This window comes from Bos mutus, chromosome 9 (genome assembly GCF_027580195.1).
Source record: "Bos mutus isolate GX-2022 chromosome 9, NWIPB_WYAK_1.1, whole genome shotgun sequence".
NCBI classification, from domain to species: domain Eukaryota; kingdom Metazoa; phylum Chordata; class Mammalia; order Artiodactyla; family Bovidae; genus Bos; species Bos mutus.
The window spans coordinates 35,588,226-35,614,714 of NC_091625.1; positions in this window are offsets into that span (position 1 = coordinate 35,588,226).

Here is a 26,489-nt window from a genome sequence, read left to right on the forward strand (position 1 = left end):
TAAATGCTTTTTAATACAACTTCCTTTTCCCTACACCTTTGTTTTCCATCTACTACTCAGAAACACTCTCAGCTCCTCTTTCTAGAAAACTTCCTCCTCCAATCAATCTGTCCTGCTAAGGCTAACTCTTACTACTATATCTAAACTTGCAATAAGACCCTCATTACCACCCATGTCCATACTCTTCAGCTATCTTATACTTTTGCCATGAAAATGTTAATCTTCCAACAAACTACATAGCTTACTTATTTATTGTGTCTATTATCAATCTCCTGCTAGAATGAAAACTTCATAAGGGTATGGATCCTTGTTTCTTTTATCTTGTTTCTTACAGGTATAGAATGACACCATACCTGTAGTTCACCATCAATAAATATTTTTCTATGGCAGCTTGTGAGCCAAACATTTTATTCCAGCACCTTGAATATTTCTCCGTCTTCTCCTACTCCACAGTCCCTGTCCTTTACCACTCTCTTTGCATCTGCTTATGAAAGTCTCAGTGCTGTCTTTTAAAAGCCTAGGTTGGGGGCAAGATGATGAGGATGAGGATTTGATATGAAATTGGCTTCTCTCTGAGGCACTGGAGAGGAAGGACATTTGTAAATACTCCCAAAGCAATTATTTATTTTTCTTTCTCATAAACCCAATGGTTTTATTGTATTATTATTATTATTATATTAATTATTTTTCTTAACTGCAAAGAAAAGGCATTAGAAAAAAATTAAGTTCCTTGCCTGACACTTAAAAATATCATATGTTAGGATAAGAAGAAAATGGAGCAAACTGCAGGACAAAAATCATTGAATTATCTTCCAAATTATTCAGTGACTCCCTAATGTCATACTAATTAGCCTTATATACCTAAATTATGACAAATACTTACTTTTCCACTTTGTATTTAACAAAAGTTTTTAAGCTTTATGTTCTATTGATTTCTTAAATGTAATTTAAATCCACAGCAAATTGAACTACAGGAAACTGCATAGACAGGTTTGATATGATATCATAAATGTTTTCAGAAAGACTTGAATGGAAGGTAGTGATGCTGAGTTTCTGGAAGTATATGTGGGATTGATGCAAGTCAGGGGAATCTGTGTAAAAATCTAAACTCAAACACTCCCTTGTTTGCAGGAACCTGAGGACTAAAGATATTCAAATTAATTCAAAATACAAATACAAATGATTATTTTGATGGACTATTTTAAAATATAAGGAATTATATGCAAAGGCCATGCTTTTTTGAAAAAAATGGTTAGGACCAAATTTAAAGTCATTCTATTCACTGATGTCTTAACACTGATTATTGTAGAATCTGTAAATAATACATGAAGTATAAAATCTCAACAACCAAAAAGTTAGTATTACTATTTCGTACTTTATAAAATTTCTTTGGCTCAAGTCCCATAGATGTATGACAGTGAATATGTCAAATGATTTATATTTTTCATCTTGGGAGAATATTTGAATTCTCAACTCTGAGGAAACATAGAATGTAAAATTTCCATTTAGAGTAAACAGAAGTTCAAGAATTGCTGACAGGCCCACAAATGATTAAGCTGCACCAATAAAGAATTTATTAGAAATATAGAAACTTTACATGCTTGGAGAGACTTTCCTGCTGAGCCAGGTTAATGGGTTCAGATAAGCTTGTAGCCTAAGTAGGTTCTTCACTACTTAGCTTTTTCCTTTAAGGGCCCCTCCAGGTGTGTCTGCTGCAACAGCAGTTTTAGTACTTCAACAACACTTTTCAACCTTTTGATTTCATTTTAGCTGCTGTGATTAAATAGACACACATCACTTGCTGTGCCACAGCAAAAGAAGCTTGTGGTTCACCTTTGCTGAATTAGTACCCACTGAGCACTGCAAATATTTAAAATGTCACTCCATTTGATAATGTCAGAGAGGGCTGCAAATACCACCACAAAGCACCAAAGAAGCACTCATTACAGACAAAAGAACATTTAACATCTCTCTTCTTCAAGGAAAAATGAGAGTTAAATAGAAACAGTAAAACTCTGATGAAGTTACTAAGGCCAGAAAATTTAATAACCATAAATGGGACTTTAGGCTTATAACTCACTGCTTTAGTACATTCTCTCACAAAATTGTTCTGTTGCTGATCTTAAACCTAGTGCTGTTGCAGGAGAATTAATTTATACTGACACAAGATTAGAGAGTTCTTACAACAAAATCTATCTGATGTCATTCTTGAGCGAACTGCAGATATTTGTCCCAAGAGCCAAGCTTCAAGTGGAGTCTTCATGTTTCAAGCGATGCCTTTATTTAATGCTCAAGTATTTAATTCCAAAAGACAATAAAGGAAGACACCATACCAATGTGAAGCTTGGAAATGTCAGCAAAACCATAGACCACCCAGGAGTTTCAAGATCTTTCTATCACTCAGACCCAAAATGCAACTATGTTCAGAGGATATTTTTGTTTTGTTTAGGTTAAAGTTACAGCACTAGTGGTAAAAAACCCGCCTGCCAATGCAGGAGACATGAGACGCTGGTTCGATCCCTGGGTTGGGAAGACCCCCTGGAGAATGGAAGGGCAACCTACTCCAGTATTCCTGCCTGGAGAATCCCATGGACAGAGGAGTCTGGAGGGATATAGTCCAGAGGGTCACAAAGAGTCCAGGACCACTTAAGTGACTTAGCACACAGCACATCAATACACAGTGAATAAAATTTCAAACTTGTTTTGTACTCACATATGTATGAATGAGGATAAAAGGCTTAACTTCTCTATGAAAACACGCAGGTCATTCCTCAAGCAAAGAACATTTAGAAGCAAGTGTTCCTTGTCTGCGGGCAGCTCTGATCCAAAGGCAGTGTACAGTCCAGAAGGGCAACTCTGCAACATTTACAAAACTTTTCCAAGGCCATCTGAGTCACTATCATTCTTGCCTTTGGAAAAGGGGGAAAAGCTCTAGACTTTCTCTCAAAATGTAATGTGGAAGTTGTACATCTCCCTTTCTCTCACATTGTATTTGTTTGAACTTAGTCAATAATCACACTTAGCTACAATTCTGCAAAATATAATCTAGTGTCCAAGAAGTGGGCAAGGAAATTAATTTCCCTTCACAGGATATTTGCTCATCAATGTGCTTCAAAGTGATTCTACTCTGTCATTACATAGGAAAAAGGATAAAATTTTGAATTGAACCTGACAAACAGAGAGAAGAATATGTGAACAGAGATGTCAAAAATATTCCAATATTGGTAAATATACAATTCTCATATAAAATTTTAAAATAATATTGAGACAGCCATTTCAGCTGGTCACACATCTCTATTAATGAATCCAACATTATTTTTATTCTAAAAAAATAGTAAATTTTATTTTTGTCATTAAACACTTCTAATGTAATGTCAAAAAATTAAAAGATAGAATCAAACTTAAAATGTAGTAAACATTTATAATGATCAAAAGTTTGAAAACTATAAGAAATTCATGTTTGAAAGTAAAAGATTATGAACTGCATTATATTTCCAGTATTTGCTTTATTTTTATTTTATATATAAGGCCCCATCCTCAAAACCACTCCAGTCTAGAGATTTCTTTAAATTGCTACATAATAGATGTTGAACATTTACTCAACAGTATTTTGGAAAGGAATTTTGTGCTTGACTGAAAATTCCCCAAGTGTATTTTCACTCTATGAATCTTAGAATCTTAGAATCTTCTACCTAATACTTTTTATCCTCAACTGGTGTTTGCATGCTTTCAATAAACACAAATTATCATCATATTTCCTTTAAACTATCTCTGAACCATGCTATTGAAAGGTTACTTTCTTTGGAAAAGAATGGTCTAATTAAATGTGTCACAATTAAAATAGTAGGAGTGGAGATCTATGATGTAGAAAAAAGCTCTGTCTAGTCTGAGTAGAATGCTACTTCAAATTGAGTGCTAAAGCTGATCATTATTATTCTCCCCACATGAGTCAATCCCTCTAATTCATTAATCATTTCACTGACTTTCTTAGAAGTTCCCCCACTTTGTATTTACCACAACCATTTTTCTAACACGTTACATATAAAAGATATTATTGTTTTAGTTTTAGTCTTAACCAAAAAATCAAGGAGTGATATACTATCACACTTTCAGAGTTAGTAATTGTTCTTAATTTTTAAATTTATGTCAACTCAGCAGTTATAATAAAAATTCCTTCTCATTATCAGAATTTCATATGGCTGATTCTTGTTGAGATTTGACAGAAAACATTCTGTAAAGCAATTATCCTTCAGTAAAAAAAATAGATAAAAAAAGAATTCCAATTCTTCTAAGTATAATACTCATAATTCATTCATTTATTTTGTCATACAGTGAATATTTCTTGAGTTCCTACTAAGTGCCTACTAAGTATAGGGGCTTCCATGATGAGGACAAAGAGACACAGAACCTGTTTTCACAGAGTTTATGAGTTTATGGTCCAGTAGAGAAGACAGGTGTCAAAATATTTAAATACAAGAGTCGAATATTTAGATACAAAACTTAGATGTAAAAATCACTTTGAAGAAGAGTTACTAAGGGATTCTCTAATCTGCAATAAAGAAAACTGACCTATTCAGTGAGGAAAGGAAGCACTCCCTAAAGATGATCTGATTAAGCTACGATTCAGGGAAACACTGGAAGTAATTAGGTAAAAGCTAAGGCTAAGAGAAGTGTCAGAGGGTAAAAGTCTGTGTCATAAAATCAGTAGAGGTGCATCCTGGAAAACTAGATATAAATGGTCTTTTAAAAAGCATGTTACAAACACAAGGGATGTAGGGGGAAATTACAAAACTAAGCCATATCAAGAATTTGTTTCTTTATCTGGCTCTTAGAATTATTTTAAGCAGGTGGGTGATAGTAAATATGTCACTCTTACAAACAGTTGACTATGAAAGTGAGAGAGCTAATTCTTCAATTCAGTTCAGTTGCTCAGTCATGTCTGACCCCATGGACTGCAACATGCCAGGCTTCCCTATCCATCACCAACTCACAGAGCTTGCCCAAACTCATGTCCATAGAGTCAGTGATGCCATCCAACCATCTCTTCCTCTGTCATCCCCTTTTCCTCCTGCCTTCAATCTTTCCCAGAATCAGGGTCTTTTCCAATGAGTCAGTTCTTCACATCAGGTGGCCGAAGAATTGGAGTTTCAGCTTCAGCATCAGTCCTTCCAATGACTATTCAGAACTGATTTCCATTAGAATGGAGTGGTTGGATCTCCTTGCAGTCCACGGGACTCTCAAGAGTCTTCTCCAACAACACAATTCAAAAGCATCAATTCTTCAGTGAACTATAAAGCTTTCTTTATAGTCCAACTTTCACATCCATACATGACTACTGTAAAAAAACACAGCTTTGACTAGAAGGTAGGTCAATAAGGAGACCAGGGCCCTCAAGGAGGAGAAAGGAACAGACATTTTTTTTCCTACATTGCTTTGTCTTAGTCACATAAGCATTTTTTTCCTTAAACTCTGAGTTGTTATGACAACAATTTATTTCACCTAAGATTAACTTTCTTTAAGCTGAGAGCTAATGATTTCACAACAAACAACATGTCTTGCTCAAACTATGTTTTTCCTTAAGCTCTGTGCTAATGATTATATAACAACAGTGTATCTTGCCCAAGAATATGTTTCTCCTTCTTATTAAAAACCTTCTGACTAATCCTGCTATTTTAAGATGTATGTTGTGGGCGTGAGTCTGGTAAGACCTTTATAATCTTGAGATATTCTTTTTATCTATTGTTTGTAACCAATTGAAAAAGTATATAAAGCCCCACCCCAGCTAGTGAGTGGGGCACTATCCACCCTCTTCTGATGTCTATGTCAGAAGTTTTCTCTATCCATTTTTCACTGTGATAAAACTTCAGCTCCACAGAGCTCTAAGTGAACTGAAGCCATGACTTTGGTCCTGAAGAGAAATTCTCTCCTTCAGGGATCACAAATCTGACACCATTCACTGTAAGCTATCAAAAGGCTGGGTGAGATCAAACAGCAACTGGAAGGACTACTGTATTCATTGTTTTTATTCATCTGTTGATATCTTAAAGATGTTTGAATTAGAAATATCTGATTATGTTTAAAGATTTTTGAAAAGAAACAAATGAGCTGAATACAGAAATAAGAGAAGGGTAATCAAAGTGGAGAGAGGTGTGAAGCCTCAGGTTACAAAACATTGATGGGAAAGAAGACTGTTTTTCAGTAGTGAAGGAGAAAACAGTGGGAGAGTTTAATAGCAAGGGTTTACATGTTCAGTGAAGCTAATATTAATTGACCTTCTGATAGTTTCCATCTTGTATGTAAAATAGAGGCTTCTTTGTCTGGAAATTGAGAAAATTGAAAGGTTTTAAAAAGTCCTTGCAGAAAGGAAAGAGTACATGTTAAGGAAGCAACTGGAAATGTTGATGCATTTCTTGCTGGGAGGCATCTCCTTTGGTGCATACTAATTTTAATGGGGTTATTACATCAACAGAAAGAAAAATAAATAAATTTGTTTCTCTTTTCAGTATTCATCTGTATGTGAAAGACACTAAAGTTTACAAAAAAACATCATATTAGACCAAAGACTCTTTTAAATTTATTATAAAATTTGAGATTGAAAACAGTTTGACATTTAGATTGAAAAACTTTCCCTTTTATCAAATATGTCCCTTTCTATTTGACTAGAATATTATTTCAACTATCTTCAAATGTGTTTAGTACATAAATACTTTTTCAAGAGCTTTTTTAGCTTAATTGCTAAAAGCAAGGCTTTTAGAAAAGACACTACAGTTTGTAAATTGTAAGTACTATATATACTGTATAAGAGTGTTTCAGATCCTTTTCTTGGATGCCACTTCTTCAAAACATTTTGAAGGAAGTTTCACATTCAAAAAGGAGAAATTAAAAAAAAAAGTTGGCAAAAATATATCTAAGTGCATACTTCGCAAATGATTCAAATCTTTAAAAAAACAGGGGTGAGAATAAAATGCAAAATCTATTAAATTTTAATCAACATTGTTCATATTGGTGTTATCATCATATACTCTAATTATACCAGGCACAGTAAATAAAAGGATTAGGCAGATTCTCTAACTACTATCAGATCAGATCAGATCAGTTGCTCATCTAACTACTATATTAAGAATCTAATAAAATCTCTTACTCCTTTCCCCAAAAGAATGAGTTGGTGTTTTCACAACATTTTTCTTTCTCTCTTTAACTTTGTTATAATTCAACTTCCTATAGAACAAGAAAATATCAAAAGGTGATACCAGTGGTTTCATATTGACTTCAAGATAACAGATGGACAACAAATCATTAGAGATATATTCTCATCTCATTCAAGCTGAAATGTTTTTTGAAATGCCAATAAATTTTGAGTAGAAAAATGAACACATTTATTTCTGCAAATGTAGAAGGATCCTACATTTTCAAAGGTGAATTGTAAAATTATAGGTTTATGGTGATCCCCAAGCTTCTTTGCCTTACGTGTCTGGCATAATTGAGGATCTCACAGAACATGATTAATAACTGTTATCTATGGTAATATTTCTTGAAAGGGGAAATAAACTGAGGAAAGGAAACAGAGTCTGGTTACATATAAGAATGAAAACAGTGTATATGGTTCATGGAGACAAGATAAGTCATTTTGAAAAATATCTATCCATGTATCAAAAAAGTTCTTAAGGGGTAATAACCTTAAAACTGCCATTGAATATCACTGGTTTGTGACATTTGATTCTGGAGAAGAAATATGGCTTATTTACTGGCACATGTTTCTTTTAGTGGATACAAGAGAGAAAGAGAGACTCAGATATCAATCTCTGGGGAGACTCTGTTAGAGTTTCAACTAAGTTATTTCACTATTTATTTATTTAGAAATTTATTTACAGATATTTAGTTATTTCACCAATAGCTCAAATGTCCATCAACAGATGAGTGGATAAACAAATTGTGGTGCATAGAGACAGAGCCAGAACTGCCTTTGAGTTTTTCAGTGTCTCCTGCGGAGGTACAGATCAGCAGTGGGCTGCAGCAGGGGCAGGGGCTCTGGGTACAGCAGACCTGGGTGTGGCATAAACCCTCTTGGAGGAGGTCACCATTAACCCCACCATAGAGCCATCAAGTAGACAACCCACAAACTGCAGAACAATTATACCAAATAAATTCTTGCACTGTTAAGAAGTTTTAGGACCCACAACAGATTTCCCAACCTGCAGATTGGGCAAAGGGACTGAGAACCCCCAGGGAATTTGACTATGGAGGCCAGTGGAATTTGACTACAGAACTTACACAGGACTGGGGAAACAGACTCTTAGAGGGCACAAACAAAACCTTGTGTGCACCAGGACCCAGGAGAAAGGAATAGTGACCCCACAAGACATTGACCCAGACTTTCCTGTGAGTGTCCAGGAGTTTCCAGCAGAGGCATGGGTCCGCGGTGATCTGCTGCAGGGTCATGGCACTGAATGCAGCAGTGCAGCAGTGTGTGCATGATACCTTTTGAAAGAGGTTACCATTATCTTCATTACCTCCACCACAGTTTGGTTTCAGGGCAAACAACAGGGAAGGAACACAGCCACCCCACCCATCAACAGAAAATTGGATTAAAGATTTACTGAGCAAGGCCCTGCCCAACAGAACAAGACCCAGTTTCCCCACAGTCAGTCTCTCCCATCAGGAAGCTTCCATAAGCCTTTTATTCTTATCCTTCAGAGGAAAGACAGAATGAAAACCACCATCACAGAAAACTAATCAAACTGATCACATGGACCACAGCCTTGTCTAACTCAGTGAAACTATAAGCCATGCCATGTAGGGCCACCCAAGATAGACAGGTCATAGTGGAGAATTCTGACAAAACGTGGTCCACTAGAAAAGAGAATGGCAAAACACTTCAGTATTCTTGCCTTGAGAATCCTATGAACAGTATGAAAAAGCAAACTAGATAGGACACGGAAAAATGAACTGCCCAGGTAAGTAGGTGCCCAATATGCTACTGGAGAAGAATGGAGAAATAACTCCAGAAAGAGTGAAGAAATGGAGCCACAGCAAAAACAGCACCCAATTGTGGATGTGACTGGTGATGAAAGTAAACTCCAATGTTGTAAAGAACAATATTGCATAGGAACCTGGAATGTTAGAACCATGTATTAAGGTAAATTCAGTTCAGTTCAATTCAGTTCAGTCACTTAGTCGTTTGGGACTCTTTGCAACCCCATGGACTGCAGCAAGCCAGGCCTCCTGTCCAATACCAACTCCTGGAGTTACTCAAACTAATGTCCATTGAGTCCGTGATGCCATCCAACCATCTCATCTTCTGTCATTCCCTTCTCCTGCCTTCAATATTTCCCCAAATCAGGGTCTTTTCAAATGAGTCAGTTCTTCGCATCAGGCAGACAAAGTATTGGAGTTTCAGCTTCAACATCAGTCCTTCCAATGAATATTTAGGACTGATTTCCTTTAGCATGGACTTATTGGATCTCCTTGCAGTCCAAGGGACTCTCAAGAGTCTTCTCCAACACCACAGTTCAAAAGTATCAATTCTTCATCTCTCAGCTTTCTTTATAGTTCAATTCTCACATCCATACATGACTACTGGAAAAACCATAGCTTTGACTAGATAGACCTTTGTTGGTAAAGTAATGTCTCTGCTTTTTAATATGCTGTCTAGGTTGCTCACAACGTTTCTTCCAAGGAGTAGCAACTTTTAATTTCATGGCTGCAGTCACTGTCTGCAGTGATTTGCAGTTCAGTTCAGTCGCTCAGTCGCGTCCAACTCTGCAACCCCATGAATCACAGCACGCCAGGCCTCCCTGTCCATCACCAACTCCCGGAGTTCACTCAAACTCACATCCATCGAGTTGGTGATGCCATCCAGCAATCTCATCCTTTGTCGTCCCCTTCTCCTGCCCACAATCCCTCCCAGCATCAGGGTCCTTTCCAATGAGTCAACTCTTCACATGAGGTGGCCAAAGTATTGTAGTTTCAGCTTTAGCATCAGTCCTTCCAATGAACACCCAGGACTGATATCCTTTAGAATGGACTGGTTGGATCTCCTTGCAGTCCAAGGGACTCTCAAGAGTCTTCTCCAACATCATAGTTCAAAAGCATCAATTCTATGGCACTCAGCTTTCTTCACAGTCCAACTCTCACATCCATACATGACCACTGGAAAACCCATAGCCTTGACTAGACAGATCTTTGTTGGCAAAGTAATGTCTCTGCTTTTTGATATACTATCTAGGTTGGTCATAACTTTCCTTCCAAGGAGTAAGTGTCTTTTAATTTCATGGCTGCAATCACCATCTGCAGTGATTTTTAGGGCCCTGCAAAATTAAGTCTGTCACTGTTTCCCCATCTATTTGCCATGAAGTGATGGGACGCGATGGCATGATCTTAGTTTTCTGGATGTTGAGCTTTAAGCAAATTTTTTCACTCTCTTCTTTCACTTTCATGGAAGTAGTCAAACAGGAGATGGCAAGAATGAACATCGAAATTTTAGCAATCAGTGAACTAAAATGGACTGTAATGGGTGAATTTAATTCACATGACAATTATATCTATACTGTGGGCAAGAATCCCTTAGAAGAAATGGAGTAGCCCTCATAGTCAACAGGAATCCAAAATGCTGTACTTGGGTACAATCTCAAAAAAGACAGAATGATCTCTGTTTGTTTCCAAGGCAAACCATTTAATATCATGGTAATCCAATTCTGGTCACGTATGGATGTGAGAGTTGGACTGTGAAGAAAGCTGAGCGCTGAAGAATTGATGCTTTTGAACTGTGGTGTTGAAGAAGACTCTTGAGAGTCCCTTGGACTGCAAGGAGATCCAACCAGTCCATTCTGAAGGAGATCAGCCCTGGGATTTCTTTGGAAGGAATGATGCTAAAGTTGAAACTCCAGTACTTTGGCCACCTCATGTGAAGAGTTGACTCATTGGAAAAGACTCTGATGCTGGGAGGGATCGGGGGCAAGAGGAGAAGGGGACGACAGAGGATGAGATGGCTGGATGGCATTATTGACTCTATGGACATGAGTCTGAGTGAACTCCGGGAGTTGGTGATGGACAGAGAGGCCTGGCGTGCTGCGATTCATGGGGATGCAAACAGTTGGACACGACTGAGCAACTGAACTGAACTGAACTGAATCCAATTCTATGCCCCAACTAGTAATGCTGAAGAAGACCTACAAGACCTTCTAGAACTAACACCCAAAAAAATGTTATTTTCATCATAGGGGACTGGAATGCAAAAGTAGGAAGTCATGCGATACCTGGAGTAATAGGCAAATTTAGCCTTGGAGTACAAAATGAAGCAGGACAAAGGCTAACAGAGTTTTGCCAAGAGAACGCACTGGTCATAGCAAACATTCTCGTCCAACAACACAAGAGAAGGCTCTACACATGGACATCACCAGATGGTCAATACCAAAATCAGATTGATCATATTCTTTGCAGCCAAAGATAGAGACGCTCTATATAGTCAGCAGGAGAAGGCAATGGCACCCCACTCCAGAACTCTTGCCTGGAAAATCCTATGGACAGAGGAGCCTGGTAGACTGCAGTCCATGGGGTCCCTAAGAGTAGGACATGACTGAGTGACTTCACCTTCACTTTTCACTTTCATGCACTGGAGAAGTAAATGGCAACCCACTCCAGTGTTCTTGCTTGGAGAATCCCAGGGATGAGGGAGCCTGGTGGGCTGCCGTCTATGGGCTTGCACAGAGTCGGACATTACTGAAGCGACTTAGCAAATGCAGCAGCAGCATACAGTCAGCAAAAACAAGACCAGGAGCTGATTGTGACTCAGATCATGAACTCCTTATTGCAAACTACAGGATTAAATTGAAGAAATAAATTAGACTATTCAGGTAAGATCTAAATCAAATCCTTCATGATTATACAGTGAAAGTGACAAACAGATTCAAGGGATTAGATCTGATAGACAGAGTACCTAAAGAACTATAGACGGAGGTCTGTGACATTGTACAGGAGGCAGTGGTTAAGACCATCCCCCAAAAAAGAAGTGCAAAAAGGCAAAATGGTTGTCTGAGGTTGGATGGCTTCACCGACTCACTGGACATGAGTTTGAGTAAGCTCCAGGAGTTGGTGATGGACAGGGAAGCCTGGCATGCTGCAGTCCATGGGGTTGCAAAGAGTTGGACATGACTGTGTGACTGAACTCAACTGATATGCAATATTTTATTAAATATTATTAAATCCATTGAGCCCTTATGATTGGGATTAGTGTCCTGATATTAATAAAAGAAGTGCCAGAGAGCTAGACTGCACCTTCCGCCGTGTGAGAATACAACGAGAAGACTGACATCTATGAATCAGAAAGTGAAGTCTCACCAACTTTATCAGGGCATTCATCATGGATATCTCAGCCTCCAGACTATGTAGTGATAAATAAATTTATGTTGTTTATGTAAAAGCTATCCAGCCTCTGTTATTTGTTAATAGCAGTCCAAATAGACCATGATGTTGAATTTCAGCTCAATATATTAGTTTAAAAACTTACTGTACTATAAGTGAGATTTTACTAACATAATAAACACTGGTGAAAGCTAAAGTCTGTATTTATTATATAATAATAATAATTCTCATTCATTGAACATTTATGTTATTTCATTGAATTTACCCAGTGATCTTTTAAGTTATGCATTATTCTAGAAGTAACATTATATGTTACTAGAAGTAATTCTTTTACTGATATGTTAAGCCTTTGAAAGTGTAAATGCTGCATTTTTCGATCATTTTTACTCTCTTTTTATAATTTATTCAATTACTTTTAATTTTATATTTTAACAAAACTACTCTTTCTAATTTATTAAATTAAGAATTTACTTTTGTCTTTCTTTTTAAGTAATAAACTAATTTAAAGCATGTATTTGCTTTGATTACCATTTTAATTGCAGCCCATAGGTCTTCTTATGAAATATTCTTTAGATCACTAAATTCATGGTGATTTGTTATTTTGTTTTTGAATGCCTCTTTTACATAGAGAGATTTATCAGTATATTTTTAATATTGAAGACGCTTTTGTTTGTTGCCATTTTATGCTTATAAGCATTTGAAAATCATAAAAAAGACTTTATTCAGAAATTCTTCTTGGCCATACTGATTTCTGCTTGAGGGTAAAAGGGCCTGTATTAAATTGGGCTCCTTATATTTATGATACATAAAAACTATGAATTATTTAATTAAAATTATAAAAGTATACTTTACATTAAGTCAAGTTATGATTTAGTAGCTGATTCTGACAATGCAATCCCGAATGCAAACATGCAACCAGAAAGATAAAACTAGAATGACAAATACAAATGGAATGACAGAGAAATCTGAGAAATATAGAGAAAATGGAAACTATTTTTTAATGTCTATTTTCATTACTATAACATCTTAATTCTCTTCTAAATGGAGTTTAAAATTTAAAATTTTTAAAGAATATATGCTAACTTATTTAATATACTGAAGTGGAAATGCATTAAGAGTAGGCACTGTAAGGAAATGATTAAATAGTTATAAATATTAATCCTACTTTAACTGTCATTCTTTAAAAATTGGCAAAAAAATAGACATTTAATACCCATAATGGGTAAAGTTACTTAATTATTTTATTGCAGTACTTACTTTTAAGACCTAAAATTACTAGCTAAAGATCCCCCAAAACAAAACTCTGCCCCAATTTCTAAGTGAAATAACTCAAAATTCAGGCAGATCAGGCAATAATAATATTCCCTAGTAAGAGTTAATAATATAGCAAGATAAGAATAAATCTATGGAAATATAAATATCATAATAATAGATGCTTATTCACAATATGCCAGGTGATAGATTGTAAGTGTTAATCCTAAAACATCCATACACAATAGTTATTATTATCTGCATTTAACAAAGAGAAAAATAAATCTGGAGAACTATTTGCCAAGGTTAATTTTTTCTATCAACCTTAGGTGTCTCCTGTGGTGCCTATTAAAGTAAAAACACCAAAGCAGAGATAAAACTCTATAGAGAAGGAAATTTTTTGAGTTTTCTGTAGCAGAAATAATCTCAAGGAAGTAAAAGAGGTAGTTTGTTTTAATTATTGAAAGTTATCCCATGAAATCCAATAGCAAGAGCGATAATGATGTCAGCTCACATTTATCAAGTGTTTGCTAAGTGCCAAAATCTGCTCTAGGACATTACATGTATTAGGTCATTTAATCTTTGGAAACACCCCATAGTAATACCATTGAGATAATATACTACAATTATTATAGTAATATATAGCTATTACTATGGAGTAATTAATACACTATTACTATCATTACTTTTCTATAGATGAGGAAACAGTGGTACAAAAAGTTAATTTGCTTGTGTTGGTTACAAGGACAGAGGTAGAAAGGCTGTGATGGAAAGGCTATTGGTCTGGTGGTACAGAATTCATGCCTTCCTGGAATTAGAGAACTAAAAAAAGAAAAAAATCCATCAGAACGTTCTTTCTCAGATCTCCTCTTCTCTTTTTTGTACATATTGTAGTCTCTCTTTAGATATGACTTTCTCTCGTCATTGGGCCAAAAGAGTAGGAACCACTGCCTCCAAATTTCCATGACTTAGCATGGTCATAAGCCACTCACAACCACTTCTGAACTTTGCAGTTCTAATAATGTGAAAGGGGAAATCTATTTAGCTCAGTTTGAGTCAACTGTCTAAACTTGGTCAAGTAAGTTATGAGCAGAAAGAAGATATCTCCATTGTAGGTAGAGGAGAGAAAACATTCTCCCAAAACAGTCATTCTGAGTAGACAAAATAAAAGCTACTACTGAGGCAAAAGTAAGAATCAAGGAAAAGAGAATGGACCATTAGCTACGGTGAAGTAAGATCATTATTCTCTTCCATGCTAGTTTCTCTTTCTAGACAGCCAATTCCTTCAAGTCATTAACTGTGTCTTACTCAGCTTTCCACATTTGGAAGCACTGTCTCATGTAAGTAGCTGCCTTAAAATGTTTTTGGAAGTGAACTGAACGACATACTAATTATTATTCTCCCCATGACATGTGTATAATTTGTTAAGCATTCTTCCAAGGAGTACATTTGTCAGAGAAAATGACTATAGATTTCTAAATAATTATTTTCTTTTTATTTCTATAATTAATTAGCTGAATATTTTTTAACCACATTAACTGAGAGTGGAGTTAAAGAAATAAGAGGAAGCAATGTGTTCACACACACACAAAAAAACAGACATTAAGGAGCCTACAAACTCAGAATCGGTATGGTGCAAGCTTCATCCCATTCTTCAGGGAGTCCAGGAGCACAGTGAAAAATTTTACAATCTCCCACAAGTCAGCAGGCTACTAAAAAGCTAGAAAGTTTTCAGGATTGGACCATTCTTTAAAAGAACTCAGAAGGAAATAGAAATTGTCTAGTTTAATTTACATAAATAACAAAGGTCCCCCCTAAAACTTCATGCTGTAATTTAAATAATATATATATATATATATATGTTATGTTAAATAGACACAGAGATGTGTAACAGGAAGTAAAAGAATTCTAAGTGGAAAAAAGCATTTTTCAAGGATAATTGGGTCTATAGAGGGCTTGTCCATTTTCCCAGCTGTACTAGCCTCTTCCTTTCTGCCAAACTGTGCACCTTCACCTTACTCTGGATCACAAATAGGTTATGTATTTGATTTAAGTTCTTTTTGAAATTATTAATATGTGCATAAAGACAAAACTTTACATATAATTTTAGGGAGTCTTGATCCAGCCATGTATTCTCTATTGGTTATTGCATTTCCAAATAAGAAGACTCATGGGATTAGTACACACATAGAAAACACCAGAGAGGCTTGCACAAAGCATAGTCCAAGGGTAGAGGAGGAACTTCTTAAGCTATTGTCAGTAATTAGCATCTTACTGCAAGTGTTTTCTATTCAGTAGCTGACTAAGGCACAGATGCATGTATTCTCAGTCGCGTCTAACTCTTTGAGACCCTATGGACCTGTTATGGGCTGTAGCCTGCCAGGCTCCTCTGTCCATAGGATTCTTCAGGCAAGAATAGTGGAGTGGGTTGCCATGCCTGCCTCCAGGGGATCTTTCCCTGGGAAACTTGCATCTGCTGCATTGGCAGGTGAATTCTTTACAGCTGAGCCACCTGGGAAGCTGAGGCACCACATAGAAAGTAGGAAATTTGACTAGATACCTTAATCTTAAACTAGAATTACCTGAGATGAACAAAATACTACTGAAATCAGAGGGGTTTAAGAATATAGTCAAGGACAGAGGCCCTGCTATGGTTAGCACTTTTTACCAACTTTTTATTCATCTAATCTCTGAGCATAGCATGATTTTAAAAAGATAGTAGGAAATGTATTTCCTCACCAATATAGAAAATTTGATCTAATCTGTAATTTAAAAGAAAAATATTTAAGAAGTCCAGTATGATCATTCAAGTTATGTATGAATATTTGTGTGGGCAGGGGGGCAGAGAGAGAGAAAAAAAATGAAGAGAAGGAGAGATTAAGACAAACTTACAGTCACAAATTTAAGAACTAAATAATTGTGAAATTTATTTTAAATATGTCTATGAAGCACATATTTAAAAGACATCTTAGAATCTTAAGTATTAAGACGATTGTTAGAAACACTAAAATTTGAAAGGATTGGTGATGACTTCTGACGTGATTATCAATTATTTTTGGATATGTAATTTTTACTTAAAATATCAATTAATAATTACTTATAGGATATCAATATTCAGGTTTCTGAAAAGATTTTCTTTAGGAGATGTGAGAGTCAGAACTTATGAGAATCTATTTGTGGAAAACAACTTATCACTTTGTCCCTTTTGAAGGCATACAATTCTCTCATCAACATATGATTCCAAAAGTGTAAATTTTAATTTAAAAAGTGCATTAATTTTTTCAGGAACTAATGGTACCGCTCAGTTTATTAGACAGGGTTTCCCAGGTGGCTCAGTGGTAAAGAATCTAACTGCCAATGCAAAAGCCTCAGGAGACATGGCTTTGATCCCTGGGTGAGGAAGATCTCCTAGAGAAGGAAACAGCAACCACTCCATTACTCTTGCCTCAAAAATCCCATGGATGGAGGAGATTGGAGGACTACAGACCATGGGGTCCCAAAGAGTCAGACACAACTGAGTAACTGTGCACACACACATGCAGTTTGTTACATATGTATTATTAGAATAAAAACAATAATTAATGAGTTCAAATAACTCAATAAAATACATATATTTATAAACTGATTAAAATTATAGATTTTATTTTCAGCATAAATAATTTTTGGTTAAGTGCAATTCACCATCATTAATAAATCTTTATTCTCCTCACATTTTCTTATAACACCACTGAGTAGTACTCTGATCATTTTGCTATAAAGCAGTTTTTTTATTGTTCTCAAAAATAAAAACCTACTGATTAACATATTCTAGTTATTGAGATGGACTAGTAAGAATCATTTTCAATGCATTGTACTATAAATTTTATGATGACCCAGCAAAAACAGCTATATTACAGCAAATAAAAATATGAATTGCTAACATGAAATTTGTATTTCTATCATAAAAGCACATCAGCATAAGAAAATCATCTTTCTTACATGCAACTCACCAAGACAATGAAATAAAGAAATTAGCTTAATTACGATTGTAATTACAAAGGGCTTCCCAGCTGGCTCAGACAGTAAAGAATCATCCTGCAATGCAGGAGACCCAGGTGTGATATCTAGGTTGGGAAGATCCTGGAGAAGGAAATGTCAACTCACTCCAGTATTCTTGCGTGGGAAATCCCTTGGACAGAGGAGCCTGGCGGACTACAGTCCATGGGGTTGCAAAGAGTCACACACAACTGAGCAACTATCATTTCCACTTTCGATTGTTTGTAATTACTCTGATAATGAAACCCATTAAGTTTGAAAAGTGTATTTGCAAATAGGCCATATTAGCTATGAAAGCCATTGCCTATATGCGTATCTTCCTGTTTCTAATCCATTCAGTTTCTTGCTCCAAATATATATATTTTGAATCACTTCTTTCTCTGTCTTGCTTCCCTTCTCAAACTAATCATAATGATTTCCAATTGAATCCTGTATCAAATTTAAGCACAGTCTGTAATTTTCATAATTCTTTGTATCTGGATTTTATATCTGGACTTCATCTTTGGACATAGGTTTTTTTTTTTCTATCTTATTTTTACACTGTACCTAATAATCATGTTAGCCTCCAGTTCAGATCAAATCCGTTACTCACTCAGTCACATATCATGGTTAAACAAATTATCCATTCACTCAACGTTTGTACTTTAAGAAAATTTTTATTCAGTCTGCATTTACTATGCCAGATGTCTTACTAGAGTATCATTTACTAACTACTAATTAGTTGGCAGATACTGTTCTTTATGGATTTCATGTATCATCTCATCTAATTTTCAACACAATCTTTTGACAGAGGAGTTGTTATGATACACATTACAAATGAAGGAACTGAGGCTTAGAAAATTTAAGTAGTTTCCGTAAGGTAAGACCTTGGAGATGATAGAGCTAGAATTAGAACCCAGGCATCTGGATTCTTGGCATGAAAGAAGACCTACTTTGCTCTTCCCATTTGCTCTATGCAATAGACAGTGTACATGTTACTTATCCATTTACGGACTAGAGGAAAAAATATAATAAATTAAATGACTTGTTCAGTATTAAGTAGTAAGCCAGAGGTAAAATGCAGCTTTTAGTCACATTTAATTTTTAAGCCATACCACATTCTATACATTAGTGTAAGCTCTATCAAAGCACAAATTACTTTTGGTGTGGAATTGCCTTTGGTAGGACAGAACTAGTAAGAAATAGACAACGCAATATTTTGAATGAATAGTATTACATTTCTTGGACAAGAAATAAGGTTGTCCCTTTCTCCTCCCACCTTCAATCTTTCCCAGCATCAGAGTCTTTACCAATGAGTCGATTCTTCACATCAGGTGGCCGAAGTATTGGGGTTTCAGCTTGAACATCAGTCCTTCCAATGAACACTCAGACTGATCTCCTTTAGGATAGACTGGTTGTATCTCCTTGCAGTCCAAGGGACTCTCAAGAGTCTTCTCCAACACCACAGTTCAGAAGCATCAATTCTTTAGTACTCAGCTTTCTTTATAGTCCACCTCTCACATCCATACATGACTACTGGAAAAACCATAGCCTTGACCTGACAGACCTTTGTTGGCAAAGTAATATTTCTGCTTTTTAATATGCTGTCTAGATTGGTCATAACTTTTCTTCCAAGGAGCAAGCGCCTTTTAATTTCATGGCTTGCAGTCACCATCTGCAGTGATTTTGGAGCCCAAGAAAATAAAATCTCTCATTGTTTCCATTGTTTCCCCATCTATTTGACATGAAGTGATGGGACCAGATGCCATGATCTTAGTTTTCTGAATGTTGAGCTTTAAGCCAACCTTTTCAATCTCCTCTTTCACTTTCATCAAGAGGCTCTTTAGTTCCTCTTCACTTTCTGCCATAAGGGTGGTGTCATCTGCATATCTGAGGTTACTGATATTTCTCCCAGCAATCTTGATTCCAGTTTGTGCTTCCTCCAGCCCAGCATTTCTCATGATGTACTCTACATATAAGTTAAATAAGCAGGGTGACAATATACAGCCTTGAGGTACTCCTTTTCCTATTTGGAACCAGTCTATTGTTCCATGTCCAGTTCTAACTGTTGCTTCCTGACCTGCATACAGATTTCTCAGGAGGCAGGTCAGGTGGTCTGTTATTCCCATCTCTTGAAGAATTTTCCACAGTTTAGTGTGATCCACACAGTCAAAGGCTTTGGCATAGTCAATAAAACAGAAATAGATGTCTTTCTGAAACTCTCTTGCTTTTTTGATGATCCAGTGGATGTTGGCAATTTGATCTCTGGTTCCTCTGCCTTTTCTAAAACCAGCTTGAGCATCTTGGAAGTTCATGGTTCAGGTATTGTTGAAGCCTGGCTTGGAGAATTTTGAGCATTACCTTACTAGCATGTGAGATGAGTACAATTGTGCAGTAGTTTGAGCATTCTTTGGCATTGCCCTTCTTTGGGATTTGAATGAAAACTGACCTTTTCCAGTCCTGTAGCCACTGCTGAGTTTTCCAAATTTACTGGCATATTGACTGCAGCACTTTCACAGCATCATCTTCTAGGATTTGAAATAGCTCAACTGGAATTCCATCACCTCCACTAGCTTTGTTCATAGAGATGTTTCCTAAGGCCCACTTGACTTCACATTCCAAGATGTCTGGCTCTAGGTGAGTGATTACACCATTGTGAGTATCCGGGTCATGATCATATATATATATATATATATAAAACTATACATTTTTGTATAGTTCTTCTGTGTATTCCTGCTATCTCCTCTTAATATCTTCTGCTTCTGTTAGGTCCATACCATTTCTGTCCTTTATTGAGCCCTTATTTCTGTCCTTTAAGATGGGCTCAATAAAGCACAGAAATAAGGGTAGACAGTATAAAAGGAAATAGGTAGGAATTTCCTGGAGATCATTTGAGTGTTGGCAAGTCATTTTGTTTGAGGGAAACTCAGGGTAAATACAAGGCGATCATCCCTTATCTATGAGCTGGAACCAGATCATGAAGTGCTTTAAAACTTGAACTTCATTACCTCTTAAAAATAAAATCATTAAGTGCTGTTTAGCACAGAATCTGAGATTTAGGATGAGTCATATGAGAATGATGCATGGGATACAATGTAGCATAATCACCTGTGTGTATGCTATTGATGAAATTCATCTAGAGGTTTATATGAAACACACGAGCTTCTGAACTTTAAACTGGGTATGCATGCCATGGTCCTTTGAAACTGTGTTACTATGAACATCTATATTTGGGCTTAGATTAAAAGATAGGAAAATGGAGTAGAAATATGGAAATCAGATTAGGCTCAGTAAGTATACTGAAGTAGTGAATGTGAGAAGAAAAGAAAATTTGAACTTGGGTATTTTCAGAAATAAATGTGGTAGGAATGGCAAGTGTATGCTAGGAAAGATTCTACATACATCTGCAAGAAATTAAATCTGGAGGAAGAAGGGCTCAGAGGTGTTCTAGGATGCTGGGACTCTGAAGCTTTGAGATTATGTAATTTGAAGAGTTCATTAAAGCATAAATCAATATAGGAAGCAAGAAAGAAAGGGGAGGCTATGAGGAGATTATTAGGGATTTTACTTTCAACGTGGAGTAGAGATAATTGATTGCCCCTCCGCTTGTACTTCCTTATAAAGCAAGAGTCTTGCCTTACCTCCAGCTCCTACTGAAAAGGTGAGTCTAGGTGGCCTTGTTTATACCAAGTGACACCTTCTCCTTGGTCATAGCTCTAAGACCAGAAAACATCAGATCCAACTCACACTAGTCTTATGGGAATGTGTCTAGCAGCTCTGGTTACAATATCAGGGAGTATCCACAGCTTTGAGGCTTCAGTTCACATTCATCAATAAGAAAATCTGCATTCTACATTCTGATTATCTAACTATCTGTATAACTATCTATACATTATTTAATTTAAATATCGGCTGTTACTCCATTATCTTCTTTGAGCTCTTTTTGAAGGAAAAAAATAAATAGGCTTATAGATATTTTTACATGTTTTTGGACAATATTGTGCTTATTAAATATTTCATAGAGGAGATGAAAGAGAGGGTACAGATTTCATATCACACAGCAATCGATTAGGTAAAGGCCTTGCTAGACAGAGAACAGTCAGGCTGCATTTTCATAAGAATGAACAACACAAAGGCTCACCATGGAGGTGGTGAGTGGGGATCAAAATTCAGGTCATGTTTCTGTGACCAGAGTGAGCCCTCATGACAGACTGCATCAGTCTAGACCAGGAAAAAGAGGCCTTTTTGTACATACCCTCTGAGAGAGCTGCGTTCTTAAAAAATCTACCCGTTGAAGGGGGATTTTTTTGTGATTGATACAAGAAAGTCATATAGGCTAGGAGGCAGTTCTAATGAAATATTTTGTTTTAACCCCCAAAACACCTCTTTAGCCATATAACCAACTAAGAGGTCCTCTTACTCCTTCTGCTCTCCATCTTTTCTCCATTCAGCCTTCAATCCTGTGCTGTCATTCTCCTGGTGCCAGTAGTTACAGAGATTCAGTGATCATCAGGAAATACAACCAAAAGCATGATGGAAGGAGGAAAACCAACACTTGTGTCTCCCTCCTTCCCTGAGGTCCCCTGACAGTGCCTGATATTCCTGACATCAATAGGAAGCTACAAAACAAGAGGACCCAAGTGAGAAGACCTGTAGGTACGAGCCTTCCAATGAACACAGCAGGGCAAAGAAGGGTGAGAAATGGCCTGGAGTGGGCGAAGGACTAGCAAAATCACTTTCAATTCACCTTTGCAATCTGAATACATTAGCAATATATTCTTCAAGTTTAGTTATTTTCAAGTGTGAAATGATGGCTTTCACACAACCTTTTTTCTGAAATGCAGGATTTCAAAAGTATTACTTTGAAGCTCATGCTTATTTTGTTTGTTCATCATATTTATATAAACATCAGTTTAAATTATGAAAAACATTGATTCCAAAATATTTCAGAGTTTGAAAATTCAAAGACATATATAATATTTGATTAAGGCAACTAGAGAAGTAAATAATATTTTAAATACTTCTCAAGGTATAAGGGGCTCTTTTATTCTATAAGCTTTTTGTTTGTTTGTTTGTTTGTTTGTTTTTAAACATGACATACTGTGGAATTTTGCAAAGTATATTTTATTGTTATCTGAAAGAGAAGTGTGTCAAATGTGGCAGCAGATCATTTCCAGGCTCAATTCATTTAGTCATTTTTTGGCAGAAGAATCATGCATTGGAGGGCACATACACCCTGGAGACACCCAAGAATATAATAAAACTTTTAGAGAATGCCTCCCACCACCATCAAATAGGGGGAAAAAGGCAGTCCAAGCAAAGAGAGCAAAAAAAAGTAAAGGGACCTCATAGAATATTTTTAGAATTTCAAGAAAGATTAAAAAGTAGATAAAATGAAATTACAACTTACAATGAAATTACAACTTAAAATGAAATTACAAATTAAATACAACATATACTATTTTTCCTTTTCATATTCATACTTAATGTCACTTGACATATCAATTTTACATCCTGATGTATATAAAATGACTAATTGCCATTTGTCACTGGTTTTTCTACATCATACAACTGCCTATTAAATTCTTCATACTGTGTAGATACTATAAGTAATAAACATATACTACATCTTGTTTGTGAAGATCACTCTCAACTTAGCAGAAAAAAAGTCTCAGATCTTCATGAGAAAATAAAGACTTTACTTGAGCATCATATGTTGAAGACCACTGGTTACTTATACAGTGAGATGTGAGATGTGGGGAGAGAAAAGGAGAGCATTTCAGATGGAATGTATACATACATGTGTGTTTACATTTCTTTACTTGCACATTTATTCAGTTGGATCAAACAGCAATGTACACTCCTCCACTGGGCAGCAAGCTGTGTCCTGATTGTATTAAAGTCTGCGTCTATAGAATTAAGCAGTGTCCAGATGTACTGATTTTGTTCGCTGCAGGAGGTAATGAGTCCAACGGAGTCTTTTCAGAGCTATATGCTGGGGTTTTTTCATTAGAACAGGACATGCCCACTGAAAATAGGTGATGAGGATAAGAGCTGAGAAATGGGACACAAGAACTTGTTCATCAGAAAAGGACTAACAATGGAGAAATTTAATTATTGGGAAAAGAGGTGAGGAGGAAAAAGACAATTGTGTGAAGGAAGGGCACAATAAGGACAGAGGAGACAAGAACAAAATAGGTGTGGACAGAGACTCCACACAATCACACAATCAAGAAAGACAAATTTAAGGGGAAAAAAAGCTTCTTTTTCTTATAGTTTATTCAGCTATATCTGTTTCCAGCCACATAAGGATCCCATTTTCTTAGGACGTTAATTTCAAAACTAACAAACTATTCCATTTCTTTAGCTTTGCCTTTAACTGCACTTTAAAACTTTTCCAAAAGCAGTATAAACTATGTATTATTCTTCATTCTTGCTACTGAAATTCTATATTGGTGTTTCTGTAAAGCATCTTTGCTGCCAATTATCTAACAACTTCCTTTACTTTAGCCCCACTTTCTCTCCTCTTCCTAAAGCCAATCTTAGTGTCATACTTGACTTCTCTAACATCATATTCTATATACTGATACCATGTAAAAGGATATACTTGAAATCATTAAGTGTTTTGATTTTTTTTAATAGATATACACTTATCAGTAGAGAGGTTTTCTAGCAAGTATTGTGGTATATTCTCAGAGGTGACTTTTTTTTTTTAAGTAATTTCCTTATCATCGATTTTCAGTGTTTCAGTCAGGGTTCCTGGTTGCAAGCAACAGTAATCAGTGAACTAACTGAAGCAGAAAATAAGGGGTTGAAATGATATTTCAAGGTTCACAAACCTGACAGGAAGGGTAGAGAACCAGGCTTACATAATAGGTAGGGACCAAGGAGGTTAGTCATCAGAGAATTCACCCAAAGTTATACTCAAGAATATTTCGTTTAACACAATACTGATAATACTAGTATCAGAGTTGGCCACTTCTCGGCTTCCAGCACTACACCATCTCTGCTGCTATCATTTCTGTGTTTCAAGTGACCTTGTGTCTTTGACTGATTCCCTCAAGATTCAAAGCCCCAGAGAGAAGCATGCATGTTTGTGTGCTCAGCCCTGTCTGACTCTTTGCAACCTCAGGACTATAGCCCTCCAGGCTCCTCTGTCCATGGAATTTTACAGGCTGAATACTGGAGTGGTTGTCATCGTCTACCCCAGGGGATCTTCATGACCCAGGGATCAAATCTGCTTCTGCATTGGCTGGCAGATTCTTAACCACTGAGCCAGCTGGGAAGCCCTAAAGAGAAGAACGTGAACTTGAATTACGTGCCTGTATCCTCAGGAGTTAACTAAAGCAAAATATTTAGTTTTGGGGGCTTCTAATAATGGGAAAGTCTACTTTTGAGCACATCTTATACAATGAGAGATATCCTTAAATTCAGAATGGTGTTTGGATATAGAATCAAAAGGGTAACAGTTGTCCACATATCACTATTAAACTCAATGTTCTTATATGTTATTGCTTTATACAGTTACCATACTTTCTTTATATATGTAAGACCTTTTCTCCAATGTTCCAATCATGAATTTCCTAATTTACCCTACCTATTAGAAACCACTTCTCCCTTTACAATGAATAATCTTATCAGTCTTCTTTAAACACTTTCTGAATATAAAGGTCTCTCTGTTTCAATATTATTTACATGGCATCCGGTCCCATCACTTCATGGGAAATAGATGGGGAAACAGTGGAAACAGTGTCAGACTTTATTTTTTTGGGCTCCAAAATCACTACAGATGGTGACTGCAGCCATGAAATTAAAAGATGCTTACTCCTTGGAAGGAAAGTTATGTCCAACCTAGATAGCATATTCAAAAGCAGAGACATTATTTTGCCAACAAAGGTCCGTCTAGTCAAGGCTATGGTTTTTCCAGTGGTCATGTATGGATGTGAGAGTTGGACTGTGAAGAAGGCTGAGCACCGAAGAATTGATGCTTTTGAACTGTGGTGTTGGAGAAGACTCTTGAGAGTCCCTTGGACTGCAAGGAGATCCAACCAGTCCATTCTGAAGGAGATCAGCCCTGGGATTTCTTTGGAAGGAATGATGCTAAAGCTGAAACTCCAGTACTTTGGCCACCTCATGTGAAGAGTTGACTCATTGGAAAAGACTCTGATGCCGGGAGGGATTGGGGGCAGGAGGAGAAGGGGACAACAGAGGATGAGATGGCTGGATGGCATCACTGACTCAATGGACGTGAGTCTCAGTGAACTTCGGGAGTTGGTGATGGACAGGGAGGCCTGGCGTGCTGCGATTCATGGGGTCTCAAAGAGTCGGACACGACTGAGCGAATGAACTGAACTGAACTGATGATATAAAAGTCATGTTTTGACTCACCTGGTATGGAAAGTAGAAATTAAAAGTTATAAAGTGATGGCATATATTTTAAAAAATTATGCTGAAATTGTATCCTCTTAAAATAATAGAAACTAGACTATACAGACCTAAACTATGTTAAAAAGAAAGTATCTTTAAGAGAAAACCTATTACTTTTGATACTATATTCCATTCAGGAAATATATGTTCTGGGAACAAGTAGGTCCTAAGAATTAAAGGATGAAAAAGATAGATGAGATCCCTATGCTGACAGAGTTTGAGTTTTCATGTACTATATAATTCTTTATTCACATTATCATTGTATATAGGTTAGGAATCATGAATTTTACTCTTCTAAATTGTTAGACTTATGACAAAGACACAATATACAAATATATATATATATGTAAACTTAGAATTTCAATTAAATTTTCACTACTTCATCATCATGTTTGATTTTTATTTTCTTTTACATCTAAGGTATTTCTTTTAAGTTG